Below are 14,445 nucleotides of genomic sequence, written 5' to 3'. Positions count from 1 at the left end.
CCTTTGCTTCTAGGTAGAGGCAACCTTAGAGGTAGAGCTAGCTTTTACCTCGCTACTCCGTACTTGTGTGTGGACAGAGTATACTGTATAACCAAAATGTGATCAGAATGACTTTATGACATGATGAAGGATTTTAGAATTTAGAAAATTACAAGATAATCATTCATAATTTTGAAACCTGTTTGCACCCTTTGCATCTAGGCAGAGGCACCCTTAGAGGTAAAGAGCTAGCTTTTACCTCTCTACTCCGTACTTGTGTGTGGACATTGAGGGCTAGGTCCTACAAAGTACAGAGCGGAGCCACTCCTCAACCCTTTAGCGCTAGGCGACCAGGCACTGTTGTCTGTCCTCCATGAATGGGTACACCTTCTTCCGCAGTTGAGATGTTGGGAAAAAAACACTAGTTGATCAGAGGCTGATCTAAATGTCTCCCTTCCTCTGGTCTCTATTAGTAGAAGATATAAACATTTTGAGCTGGATGACCAGGTACACAGTCTGTCCCCAATGAATAAGTACACCTTCTTCCACAGTTCACAGTCGTGTTTGTACATCAGGCAACAGAAAATAGTATATTGACTAGCCAATAAAGTGATCAAAACGAGTGAGGGCATTTTAACAGCCACCAATCTAACATTAGAATTGTTTCTGTTTTTTCCAGTTTTACCCTCCATACTTTGACAATGTACGCATTGTGTGAATTGCAAAAGCACCAGCTGACAACTTTGCAAGCTCCTTACACTGCTTGTGGTCTGGGTAGAGGCACCCATGGAGGTAAACAGCTAGCTTTTACCTCTCTACTCCATACTTGTGTGTGGACTAGACCTTCTGCCCCATTTTATGGGACCACAGCAAAAAGAACATAACCTGACCAAATTGGAGAGTAATTTAAGATATTCATCAGGCATTTGTACAGATGTTCTTATAGGCTCACACATTCAGAGATGTCTGCTCACACATGCCTGTGCCAGAGTGTAATAGACACTCTGTATATTACAGAGTGTATATTACACTCTGGGCTTGATTCACTAACCGGCGCTAAGCCGGTTAGTGTGCCTTATCACTTAGTGGGCACAAACTACAGCGCTAACCTTATCTGAGGTTAGTGTGCCTTATCTGAGGATAGTGTGCCTTATCTGCAGTGTGCGATGTAGCTTTGTGCATCTTTTAGTGTGCACAAAGCTACTTAAGGGGCACTAAGTTCAGATAAGGCACACTAACCTCAGATAAGGCACATTAACCGACTTAGCGCCGGAAAACTCTTTTTTACTCCGGCGCTAACACTTAGCGCCGGTTAGTGAATCATGCCCTCTGTGTAATATAATATTCAGCTTACCACTGCTCTCTATATGAACAGCTCTTCAGTGTCTGCATATTGTATTCTATTCTCCAGTTTCCTCTGTATTGTCTCAAACTTTCTATTGTCACTTGTATTCAGTTTAGCATTATCTTTTGTACTGTATCTGTTTTTCCATTGTCCTCTGAATTTTATACAGCACTATATGTTGTCTGCCATGTTCACTGGAACATAGTCTGCTTTTCTGGAGCATTCCAGTTTTCCAGAGTCCCTTGTTTTGGATAGCACATCATGCTTCAATGCCATCCCCGTTTATTGCATCCGTCAGCACAAGCTTTTCTGCCATATGTTGAAGATTGCCTCAGTGATCCACTTGTAGTCTGAGCTTGTTCCTCACTGTGCGCTGTGTTCTTTGCTGTGTAACTTGCGATTGTTTAGTGCAGAAATTTTCTCTTCGCTGTTGCTTCACAACAAGCCTAGAAATAAATTGCTGTATTTTGTACAACAGCCTCCATCTCAGTTATGTAGTTTCCACACTCTTCACAGTTGCGAAGCATTTCAAGTCTAAACTCATTTTTGATGAACGCAGGATAGTCTTATGTGGGGTGTGGCCTGAGCTGTATAAGCAGGCCAGTAATATCTGACTGCAAACCCATAGTTGGAGCATGCTCAGTTCATTTTACTTCAGGACAGGCATGTGAGCAGATCTCATACAGAATGAGCCATACTTGTGTAGTGAGGTCTAATGCTAGGAACACATGATACAATTTTCTGCTTGATTTACCTGCCAGATCGATTTTTTTCAATATGTCCAATCTTAATTTCAACCGAATTTCTGATCGATATTCCCATCGATTTCCATAAATGTGAATGAAAATCGATCGGGAAATTGATCCGAAAATCGATTGAAATTAAGATCAGACATGTTGGAAAGAATCGATCTGGCAGGTAAATCTAACAGAAAATTGTTTCGTGTATCTAGCATTACATGCTCAAATCTGTTATCAGCTCCCTGTATACAGTGAGTATGTGGTCTGAGTAGAGGCACCCATGGAGGTAAACAGCTAGCTTTTACCTCTCTACTCTATACTTGTGTGTGGACATTAAGAGCTAGTTCCTACAAGAAGATACCCCTCAACCCATCCACTTCAGGTGACCAGGTGCTACTGTATCTTCTTTATGGTAAGGAATAGACCTGCCCTATTTTATGGGACCACAGCGATAGGAACATAACCTGACCAAATTGGAGAGTAATTTAAGATATTCATCAGGCATTTGTACAGATGTTCTTATAGGCTCACACATTCAAAGATGATGTCTGCTCACACATGCCTGTGCCAGAGTGTAATATACACTCTGTATATTACAGAGTGTATATTACACTCTGGGCTTGATTCACTAACCGGCGCTAAGCCGGTTAGTGTTCCTTATAACTTAGTGGGCACAAACTACAGCGCTAACCTTATCTGAGGTTAGTGGGCCTTATCTGAGTTAGTGTGCCTTATCTGAGGTTAGTGTGCCTTATCTGCAGTGTGCGATGTAGCTTTGTGCATCTTTTAGTGTGCACAAAGCTACTTAAGGGGCACTAAGTTCAGATAAGGCACACTAACTCAGATAAGGCACACTAACCGACTTAGCGCCGGAAAACTCTTTTTTACTCCGGCGCTAACACTTAGCGCCGGTTAGTGAATCATGCCCTCTGTGTAATATAATATTAAGCTTACCAGTGCTCTCTATATGAACAGCTCTTTAGTGTCTGCATATTGTATGCAATTCTCCAGTTTCCTCTGTATTGTCTCAAACTTTCTATTGTCACTTGTATTCAGTTTAGCATTATCTTTTGTACTGTATCTGTTTTTCCATTGTCCTCTGAATTTTATACAGCACTATATGTTGTCTGCCATGTTCACTGGAACATAGTCTGCTTTTCTGGAGGATTTCAGTTTTCCAGAGTCCCTTGTTTTGGATAGCACATCATGCTTCAATGCCGTCCCCGTTTATTGCATCCGTCAGCACAAGCTTTTCTGCCATATGTTGAAGATTGCCTCAGTGATCCACTTGTGGTCTGAGCTTGTTCCTCACTGTGCGCTGTGTTCTTTGCTGTGTAACTTGCGATTGTTCAGTGCAGAAATCTTCTCTTCACGGTTGCTTCACAACAAGCGTAGAAATATGTTGCTGTATTTTGTACAACAGCCTCCATCTCAGTTATGTAGTTTCCACACTCTTCACAGTTGCGAAGCATTTCAAGTCTAAACTCATTTTTGATGAACGCAGGATAGTCTTATGTGGGGTGTGGCCTGAGCTGTATAAGCAGGCCAGTAATATCTGACTGCAAACCCATAGTTGGAGCATGCTCAGTTCATTTTACTTCAGGACAGGCATGTGAGCAGATCGCATACAGAATGAGCCATACTTGTGTAGTGAGGTCTAATGCTAGGAACACATAATACAATTTTCTGCTAGATTCACCTGCCAGATCGATTTTTTTAGTATATCCAATGTTAATTTCAACCGAATTTCTGATCGATATTCCCATCGATTTCCATAAAAGTGAATGAAAATCGATCAGGAAATTGATCCGAAAATCGATTGAAATTAAGATCGGACATGTTGGAAAGAATCGATCTGGCAGGTAAATCTAACAGAAAATTGTATCGTGTATCTAGCATTACATGCTCAAATCTGTTATCAGCTCCCTGTATACAGTGAGTATGTGGTCTGAGTAGAGGCACCCATGGAGGTAAACAGCTAGCTTTTACCTCTCTACTCCATACTTGTGTGTGGACATTAAGAGCTAGTTCCTACAAGATACCCCTCAACCCATCCACTTCAGGTGACCAGTTGCTACTGTATCTTCTGTATGGTAAGGAATAGACCTTCTGCCCCATTTTATGGGACCACAGCGATAGGAACATAACCTGACCAAATTGGAGAGTAATTTAAGATATTCATCAGGCATTTGTACAGATGTTCTTATAGGCTCACACATTCAGAGATGATGTCTGCTCACACATGCCTGTGCTAGAGTGTAATATACACTCTGTATATTACAGAGTGTATATTATACTCTGGGCTTGATTCACTAACCGGCGCTAAGCCGGTTAGTGTGCCTTATATTTTAGTGGGCACAAACGACAGGGCTAACCTTATCTGAGGTTAGTGGGCCTTATCTGAGTATAGTGTGCCTTATCTGAGGTTAGTGTGCCTTATCTGCAGTGTGCGATGTAGCTTTGTGCATCTTTTAGTGTGCACAAAGCTACTTAAGGGGCACTAAGTTCAGATAAGGCACACTAACTCAGATAAGGCACACTAACTCAGATAAGGCACACTAACCTCAGATAAGGCACACTAACCTCAGATAAGGCACACTAACCGACTTAGCGCCGGAAAACTCTTTTTTTACTCCACCGCTAACACTTAGCGCCGGTTAGTGAATCATGCCCTCTATGCAATATAATATTCAGCTTACCAGTGCTCTCTATATGAACAGCTCTTCAGTGTCTGCATATTGTATGCAATTCTCCAGTTTCCTCTGTATTGTCTCAAACTTTCTATTGTCACGTGTATTCAGTTTAGCATTATCTTTTGTACTGTATCTGCTTTTCCATTGTCCTCTGAATTTTATACAGCACTATGGGCTTGATTCACAAAGCGGTGCTAACCTACTTAGCACGCCTAAAGTAGTTTAGGCGTGATAACCTTTGCACCAGTAGGTTAGCACCGTTTTCAGGAATAAATTACGCGCGCAAAGTTGCATAGGGTTTAATGGGTGCATAAAAGTTTACGCGCGCAAAACTTTATGCGCACTAAACTTTTCGCGCAAAACTGGAGTGAAAAGGAATTTCACGCGAGTTTGTTTTTATCACACCTAAACTGAGTTTAGGCGTGATAAAGGGCTTTTCACCAGCGTGCTAACAGTTTGCACCGCTTTTTGAATCAAGCCCTATATGTTGTTTGCCATGTTCACTGGAACATAGTCTGCTTTTCTGGAGGATTCCAGTTTTCCCTTGTTTTGGATAGCACATCATGCTTCAATGCCGTACCCGTTTATTGCAATCGTCAGCACAAGCTTTTCTGCCATATGTTGAAGATTGTCTCATTGATCCACTTGTGGTCTGAGCTTGTTCCTCACTGTGCGCTGTGTTCTGAGCCTCCATCTCAGTTATGTAGTTTCCACACTCTTCTCAGTTGCGAAGCATTTCAAGTCTAAACTCATTTTTGATGAACGCAGGATAGTCTTATGTGGGGTGTGGCCTGAGCTGTATAAGCAGGCCAGTAATATCTGACTGCAAACCCATAGTTGGAGCATGCTCAGTTCATTTTACTTCAGGACAGGCATGTGAGCAGATCTCATACAGAATGAGCCATACTTATATAGTGAGGTCTAATACTAGGAACACATGATACAATTTTCTGCTAGATTTACCTGCCAGATCGATTTTTTTCAGTATATCCAATCTTAATTTCAACCGAATTTCTGATCGATATTCCCATCGATTTCCATAAAAGTCAATGAAAATCGATCGGGAAATTGATCCAAAAATCGATTGAAATTAAAGGGACTCCGAGCAGTGCAGAAACTATGGAAAGATGCATATCATTTTAAAGCTCTCTTTTTCCTCTTTCCAATGAGATATAAAGCGCTGCCCTACGCCTTTTAGTTTTTGCTATTTTCGCGAGTGAAATTGCCGCGGCCGTGATTTCAATCGCGAAAATAAAGAAAACTAAAAGGCGTAGAGCGACGATTTAGGTGTTGCCAGAAAGAGGAGAAAGAGAGCTTTAAACATGGCTGCTGTCATTGTATCACAGGAATAAATAATAATATTCTATTAAAGCTGATTGCAGATAGATTTGCTGTTTAAACCATCTAAACTGTACATAAGATATATAGACAAGTTACTTGTTATAGTTAGCTTTTCATCTCGGATCAGCTTTAAGGAGCTCTGCTGTCAGAGCGAGTGAGCTGCAGTGACATGAGAGCAGCGCAATCGATGGTAACTGCAGGAGTGTGCAGTTTTGTACTTAAAATCTATGCCCTAGCAGGAATAACAGATCCCAAACAGGGTATAAGTTTCAATTACTGTGGTCCAGAAGTGGTTAAATTTATGTAAATGCACGTTTTCTTGTCTGTTGCAGTATAGTAATACTATACTAATAATTTATGTTTTACATTATCCCAGATATCATTGTTACCCCTATGAGGAGCTACTATGGATATTGTGAATCACATTATGTTAATTATCAATAAAAAAAGTGTAACTAAAACTGCTCTTCTGCCAAGTTTGTTTCAGTTTGTTTCCATACTCTTTATACTTGCAAGGAACTGCCATACTGTTTGCCATCCTGTTTGACAAACAAGTGGGGTGCGGTTTGAGGTGAATCACCCAGTTATATCTGACTGCAAGCCAAGAGTTGGAGCACGCTCAGTTCATTTTAATTCAAGACAGACAGACATATGAGCAAATTTCATACGGAATCAGTCATCTCTGTGTAAAAGCTCTCAGTATGTTGGATGTATTGTTTGGTGGAATCACAGTAAATTATGGTCTCTGTAAACTGTATTCTCCAACTCTGCTGTACCTAAACCCTACACCTAACACTAACCTCCACCACCTATGCCTAACACTAACAACTCCCCAACTACTATGCCAAACATTAGCCCCCACATAAACCTAAAACTAACCTAACCCCATACCTATACCTAACAATAATCTCCCCCATACCTACACCTAACACTAATCTCCCCATACCTATATTTAACACAAACCTCCACCATCTTTGCCTAAGACTAACATCCCACCCCATCACCACCACCACCTCATATGCCTAACACTAACCTACACACACACACACACACACACACACACACACACACACACACACACACACACACCATTAACCTAACCCCATACCTACATCTAACACTAATCTCCCCTATACCTACACCTAACACTAATCTAACCCATACCTACACCTAATACTAACCTCCACCACTTATGCCTAACACTAACACCACCCAACCACCTATGCCTAACACTAACCTTCCACATTACTATAACTATCACTAACCTCACCCATACCTACACATAACAATAACCTCCCCATACCTATACCTAACCTCCTCCATACCTACACCTAATACTAACCTCCACCACCTATGCCTAACACTAACACCCCCCACCACCACCACATATGTCTAACACTAACCTCCCCCATACCTACGCCTAACTCTACCTCCCTTCTATGACTAACAATAGCACCCTCCCTACATACTCCTAATACTAACTCACCACTCACCTAACCTAATCTGAGCAGTTTCTAAGCTACACAGCACTCACTCCTTCCCTTCCTTATTTTTTTTTTTTTTTTGGGGGGGGGAGGTTGTAAATACTCAACCCTAGGTATGTCACTGAGTCCCAGTTTCAGTACTGATCATATGTAACAAAATCATTATTTTCCAACAATGCAAACGATGTATATTTTACATTTGCATGTACTGTACGTTAGTATGTAAATGATCTTTTACATTAACTATTTACACAATCTGCCTGAAAACATCAGGACCGTCCTTCTGGAAAAGCCACAAGGGCCCGGGTCTTGGGCAACTGCTGCCTAAAGGGGCGGCTTGACATGGAAGAGGGGTTGCTGCATATGAAAGGGGAGGATGAAATAGACAAGTAAAGATGCAAATGGAGAGCAACACATGTTCACACCACACAGCTCTGTCATTATGTGCAGCTGCCCTATTCTGGAGCACTATTTCTTTAGAATCAACATACTGATTTAACTTCACTAATGTAAATGCAAATGTCCTTATCTATTGCAGTATTGTAATACTATGCTGATAATTTATGTTTCTTTTTATTTCAGACATCATTGTCACCCCTATGAAGGGCTATTATGTGTATTTTGATTCACATTATGTTAGACACTCCACTGGCCTTAATTCACGGAGTATTATCAAACGTTTATCAAACACTTTATCAAACGTTTGATAATTTACCTCATGGGTAAAATCTCACTAAGGTGTTATATATTTGTTGAACGTTTTATCGGTAAAACATTCGATAAATATATAACACCTTAGTGAATTCAAAATAAGATTTTACCCATGAGGTAATTTATCAAACGTTTATCAAACGTTTGATAAAGTGTTTGATAAAACTCTGTGAATTGAGGCCACTGAGTTCAGGTTCACCATGAGCTTGCTGAGTAGTCTATAACATTCTGTTATCGTATATAATAATGAGCCAGTGTTTCTGCATCCCCTGTCCCTGTGCCCATGCGCAGGGCCGGCGCTACCATTAAGGCAAAGGAGGCAGCTGCCCCAGGGCCCCAGAGCTTGTAGGGGCCCCCAGTGGCTACAAGAGAAAAAAAATTTCAAAATCGGCCTTATAGTTTTTGAGAAAATCGATTTTAAAGTTTCAAAGGAAAAAAAACACATTTAAAAACCTGCCGACTTTAATGGTTAATAGCAAATCCACCTTAAATGCTAGAAACCCTAAATGTGCAGGGTATGTTAAGGAGATCATTAGGAATAAGAGGAAAAAACAATTTTTCAAAAAGACCTTATAGTTTTTGAGAAAATCGATTTTAAAGTTTCGAAGGAAAAAAAGTATACTTTTAAATGCGGTAAATGTCACTTTTAGTAGCAAACCTAACGGTAGTGTAATTTTACATGCATCAAACGAAAGCGCAATAAATTTCCTGACGGGGTTTCCAGGGGGTCTATACACAGCCGCAGCGCTTTGGCCAGGGATCGCTATACAGCCGCAATATGGCTGTATGAAGATTCCTGGCATGTTTTCCTATTTTCCCAATTTATTTATTTTTTATGTTTAGAGTGTGGGAATTTAAAAAAAAAATTGTGTGGTCCCCCCTCCTGAAACTTTTTAACCCCTTGTCCCCCATGCAGGCTGGAATAGCCAGAATGTGGAGCTCCGACCGATTGGGGCTTCACACCCTGACTATACCAGCTGCAAAAAAGGTCTCTTAATGCCGATTTTTGTTCCGGGGTATATGTTGGGGGGGCCCCCCAGGTTTATTTTGCCCTGGGGCCCCATTGTTGCTTAAACCGGCCCTGCCCATGCGTTTGCACTATTGCGCATGTGTAGCACGGACAGTTGTTGGGACAGGAGGAGGACGAGGCCAGGGGGCCAGACTGGCGTCTGTGCGGGCGGGCAGTTGCAACCGCATGCACGCTGACATGCTGCGGGGGAGGCAGTCACAGGGGCGGGAGAGGGGTTATGAGGGAGACCAAGAGCCTGTTATATTAATGGGCTTAGGTCTACTAGTTTATCAATAAAGCTATTCAAAACTAAACTACTGCTCTCTTGCCTTATTTTAACGTTTGTTTCATTGATCAACTTGTGGTCTTAGCTTGTTCCTCTGGAGTCACTATGTGCCGTGTTCCTCACAGAAATCTTCTCTTCACTGCTGAGACACCACCAGACAGGAAATGTATTGCTGTATAAGCTACAGCAGCCTCCATCTCAGTAATGTGGTTTCCACACTCTTCATACTTACAAAGATCCGCAGTTCTGTTTGATAAACAACTTGAATAGACTTTCAGTTAACTAGTTACATTTGACTGCAAGCCAAGAATTGCAACATGTTCAGTTCATTTTACTTGAGGACAGACCTGTGAGCAGATCTCATACAGAATGAGCCATCTCTGTGTAGCAGCTCTCAGTATGCTGGGAGTATTGTTTGGTGGGGAGACAACAAATTACGGTAATGATAATTATATGGTCTAACCCTATTAAACTTCAAAAAGTGTTAGAGGGTTTAAAATCTTGTATCTGCATACAGTGCCATATACACTACTGATCACATGTAACAAAATCATCATTTTCCAACAAATGAGACAAAATGCAATTTATATTTAAAATTGACATGTACGATACGTGAAAAAGTTTTAGGCAGGTGTAAAAAAATGCTGTAAACAAAGAATGCTTTTAGAAATATTGATAATGATTGTTTATTGTTATCAATTTGCAAAATGCAAAACAAATGCAAAGCAAGCGAATAACAAAAGTTAAATCTAAGTCAAATCAATATCTGGTGTTACTACCTTTTTACATCGAACCAGCATCAACTCTTATAGGTACACTTGCACAGTCAAGGATTTTGTAGGATTATAGTCAGGTGCATGGCAAACCAATTATACCAAACAAGTGTTAATGAACATCAATGTCATACTGGGCACATATACCCCCTGACTACATATACTGGGCACATATACCCCCTGGCTACATATACTTTGCCCATATACCCATGGCTACATATATACTGGGCACATATACTCCCTGACTACATATACTGGGCACATAGACCCCCTGACTACATATACTGGGCACATATACCCCTGGCTACATATACTGGGCACATATACCCCTAACTACATATACTGGGACATATACCCCTGACTACATATACTGGCACATATATACCCCTGGCTACATATACTGGCACATATATACCCCTGGCTACATTTACTGGGACATATACCCCTGGCTACATATACTGGGACATATACCCCTGGCTACATATACTGGGCACATATACCCCTGGCTACATATACTGGGCACATATACCCCTGGCTACATATACTGGGCACATATACCCCTGGCTACATATACTGGGCACATATACCCCTGGCTACATATACTGGGCACATATACCCCGGCTACATATACTGGGCCCATATACCCCTGGCTACATATACCCCTGGCTACATATACTGGGCATGTATACCCCTGGCTACATATACTAGGCACATATACCTCTGGCTACATATACTGGGGACTACTATACTCATGGCTACTTATACTGGGGACACCTATAGACCTGGCTACCTATGCTGGGGGTACCTATTTTGGGGGAACTGCTGTCAGATTATCTGCATTCTTGTGGAACCGCTGTTATGTATTTTGGGGAACAGCTGCCAAATTATGTGTATGTTAGGGGAACGGCTGCTGCCAGATTACGCGTATTTTGGGGAACTGCTGCCAGAATGTGTATGTTTTGGGGACCACTGCTGCCAGATTATATGTATTTTGGGTGTTACGTGTATTTTGGGTGATCCGCTGCCAGGTTTCACGTATTTTGGGGAACTGCTTCCAAATTATGTGTATGTTGGGGGAACTGCTGCTGCAACATTATCTATTTTGGGGGAACCACTGCCATATTATCTGTATTTTGGAGGAACTTCTACCAGATTATGTGTCTTTTTGGTGAAATGCTGTCAGATTACATCTATTTTGTGGGGATACACTACGGCAGAGCTCCAACTTCCCCGGCAGACCTTTTACATCACTGCTAAGGTCATGAATATTTGGCCCCACCCATGACCACGCCCACATTATGCTTGACCACGCCCATTTTTGGCGCTACGCGTGGCGCAGGGGTTTTCCAGGCGAGTCCATTCACCTCTTTTCCCAGGACTAGACCCCTTTGCAACCCCCCTCCTTCCTTCTCCCTGAGATCCCCGGTGCTATGCAGCAAGTGAGTATTACTCACCGTGCTTCTGCCCAGCGGTGATTCCATTTCCTGCTCTGCCACATACAGCTCCATCTAGCACAAGGACACCGCTTGATGACATCATCAAGCTGCATTCCAGAATCAAGGCAAACAACCAATGGTACAATCAATAACAATCTTTTATTAAGTCTCACAAAGGAAAATTAAAACCATTTAAAAACATGGCATGGCCCGGAGGACCTCTTCAAACAAGATATAGCTGGAACTATAAATGCATGTGTCATACTATTCAAGTAAAATCAATATGGTCTTGGTCATCAATTGCCATCAGGAAATGTAGCTGTAATTGGTAAGTGTATGTGGCCCATACTCATAGTCAGGATAAATGATCAAATATTGGTATCACAACTGACCACTATACATACTATCATAATAGTTAGCATTTATTTATTTTTATTTTTTATCTATTTTTGTATTTATATAGGGCTTACATTTTATGCAGCGCTGTACAGAGTATATTAATAAATAAATGTAGAAAAACCATCCAGGAATGATAAGAAGTGATAAAGAAAGCAGTGAAAAGATGCAAATGAGAGTGCAACAGACATACAAATGAAAAAAATCTACCACAAAGAAACTACAACAAAGTGTCAAAATGCAAAAAAGTGGGTGAGCCTGCCCACTAAGTACCCATAGGTAAACCAACCAGAGGTCAGAAAACATAATACAGAGACCAAATGGTGAGTGAGAGAAGTACTGAGTAACATACCCGTGCTGCAGAAACCAAATGCTGAATAGCAGAGGCATAGAAAGTGAACACCCATGCCGCAGAAAGCAAAGGACCATGAGAAAAATACACAAAGGAGAGGTCAGTATCGGCAAAATTTACCCAGGAAGTAGTGGAATAATGTCTGACGGGCCATGCAATGCCCACCTAGTTTTGCCAAAAGCGGCATTGAGGCTAACATAAGCACTAGCGTGCATGGTTTATATAGTCCTAAATGCATCCTTAATTGGTCTAGACACGGCTGCAACTGTAGCGTGTTTTCAGCATGCTGTCACTAAGCGACCGCCTGCCAGGGAATGCCTATATCAGTCCAGAGTCTTAGCTACCATTTGAAAGCAAGAGGAGGCAGAGTACCAGAAAAAGTGCCTGACAGGAAACAGGGTAGTACTGCCGAACGAGTTCTCCATATATATATGTGCATATAACAAGCAAAGAGCACCACCTAGTGGCAGAGTACAGCTAATATTTGATATAGCAGTCACATAATGATAATATATATCAGAGTAGCATGATAATTAGAACAGAGTCAAGAAGAAAGAAAAGGGGAAGAGTAAAAGGGGGAGGAGTACACTTAAAGGAAAAAAAATATATATATATAAATAATGTAAAATAAACAAAGTGCTGTTGCATGATCAAACATAAATAAAAATAGTAATAAAAACACAAAACTTCTACATGTTTCACCCCAAAAGGCATTGTCAGGAAGTAGCCAAGTGTGCAGTGCATAAACAGAAGATAATATTTAAAACTCCCCCAACCAAAAATTCCCAGCAGTATAACAGCCCCTATCAGAACTCTGAAACATGTTGAAGTTTTGTATGACTGTATATATGTGCACCATTGAATTCCTTTAGTATTGGATATAGCAGTCTTCTTATACGGAGCCCTGCAGCTCAGGACACCAGGTGTTAGTGCCTGTGCTCTCATTACTCATCAGGCTAACAATCTCCTTTGTATTCCTGTGGCTCACTTAGGAAGCTGCTTTATACATATTTATACCTCATATACTGTATGTGTGAGATAGCTACACCCCTCCCCATGCTTCTGATGTATAGGAGACAGGAATGTCCTTCAGTGCACTTTTCAGCTCAACGCCTACATGAGACGTTGGAATAAAAGCCACCAGATGATCAGACATCACAATTTAATTCTCCTTTCTTCTGATTTCTAATAGTAGATGATAATAAACTTTTGAACATCAAACTCTTATCATTGTCTGACTTTTTCTAAAATACTGCTGATAAAGTTTTATAACAAAAATACGAACATTTTACATTTTTACCGCAAATTTCTCATAAAAGGGGGAAAATGCAAAAATATCTAAATACATATATCAAATTTACGCTCGAAAGGAAAACAGGAGGTGTGTGGGAGGAGCTCTGAATCTTTGCAGATAGAAACCCTTTTACTGAACAAAGAGGAGAAGCGGGCACTGCTGCGTAAAATCCCTTTATTGTGGCCGGGTTACAGAGTGGTTGCAGTGGGGGGAGAGGGTTGCCTGACAGCTGTTTCGCAGGTATGCAACCTGCTTCTTCAGAGAGAAGAAGCAGGTTGCATACCTGCGAAACAGCTGTCAGGCAACCCTCTCCCCCCACTGCAACCACTCTGTAACCCGGCCACAATAAAGGGATTTTACGCAGAAGTGCCCGCTTCTCCTCTTTCTTCAAGACGCTTCTGTATCCGGTGCACGTTGCAGGTAAACCCATCTGAGGCCGTTCCATCCCTGCCGCATACTGGTGCCAGTTTTTTTCTGTTTTCTTTCTTCAAGTATACCTTTTACTGAACACATTGATTGCATGGTATAAGACAATGACCTCCTCAGAGGCTGATATCATACTTTCTCAGCTATTTGAACTAAAAATATCAATTTGTCCATTACTTT

The 14,445-nt window shown here is 41.3% G+C and overlaps 1 protein-coding gene across 2 annotated transcripts in view; it reads right to left on the bottom strand.

Moving 5' to 3' along the window:
• The window catches only part of TMPRSS2 (transmembrane serine protease 2), a 279,553-nt gene that overhangs the window by 209,437 nt on the left and 55,671 nt on the right, over positions 1 to 14,445 (bottom strand). The gene's annotated exons all lie outside the window — the stretch shown is intronic.

This window comes from Hyperolius riggenbachi, chromosome 2, assembly GCF_040937935.1.
Source record: "Hyperolius riggenbachi isolate aHypRig1 chromosome 2, aHypRig1.pri, whole genome shotgun sequence".
NCBI classification, from domain to species: domain Eukaryota; kingdom Metazoa; phylum Chordata; class Amphibia; order Anura; family Hyperoliidae; genus Hyperolius; species Hyperolius riggenbachi.
The sequence above is the reverse complement of the archived record's forward strand: the minus strand, read 5'-3'. Positions and strand labels throughout refer to the sequence as shown.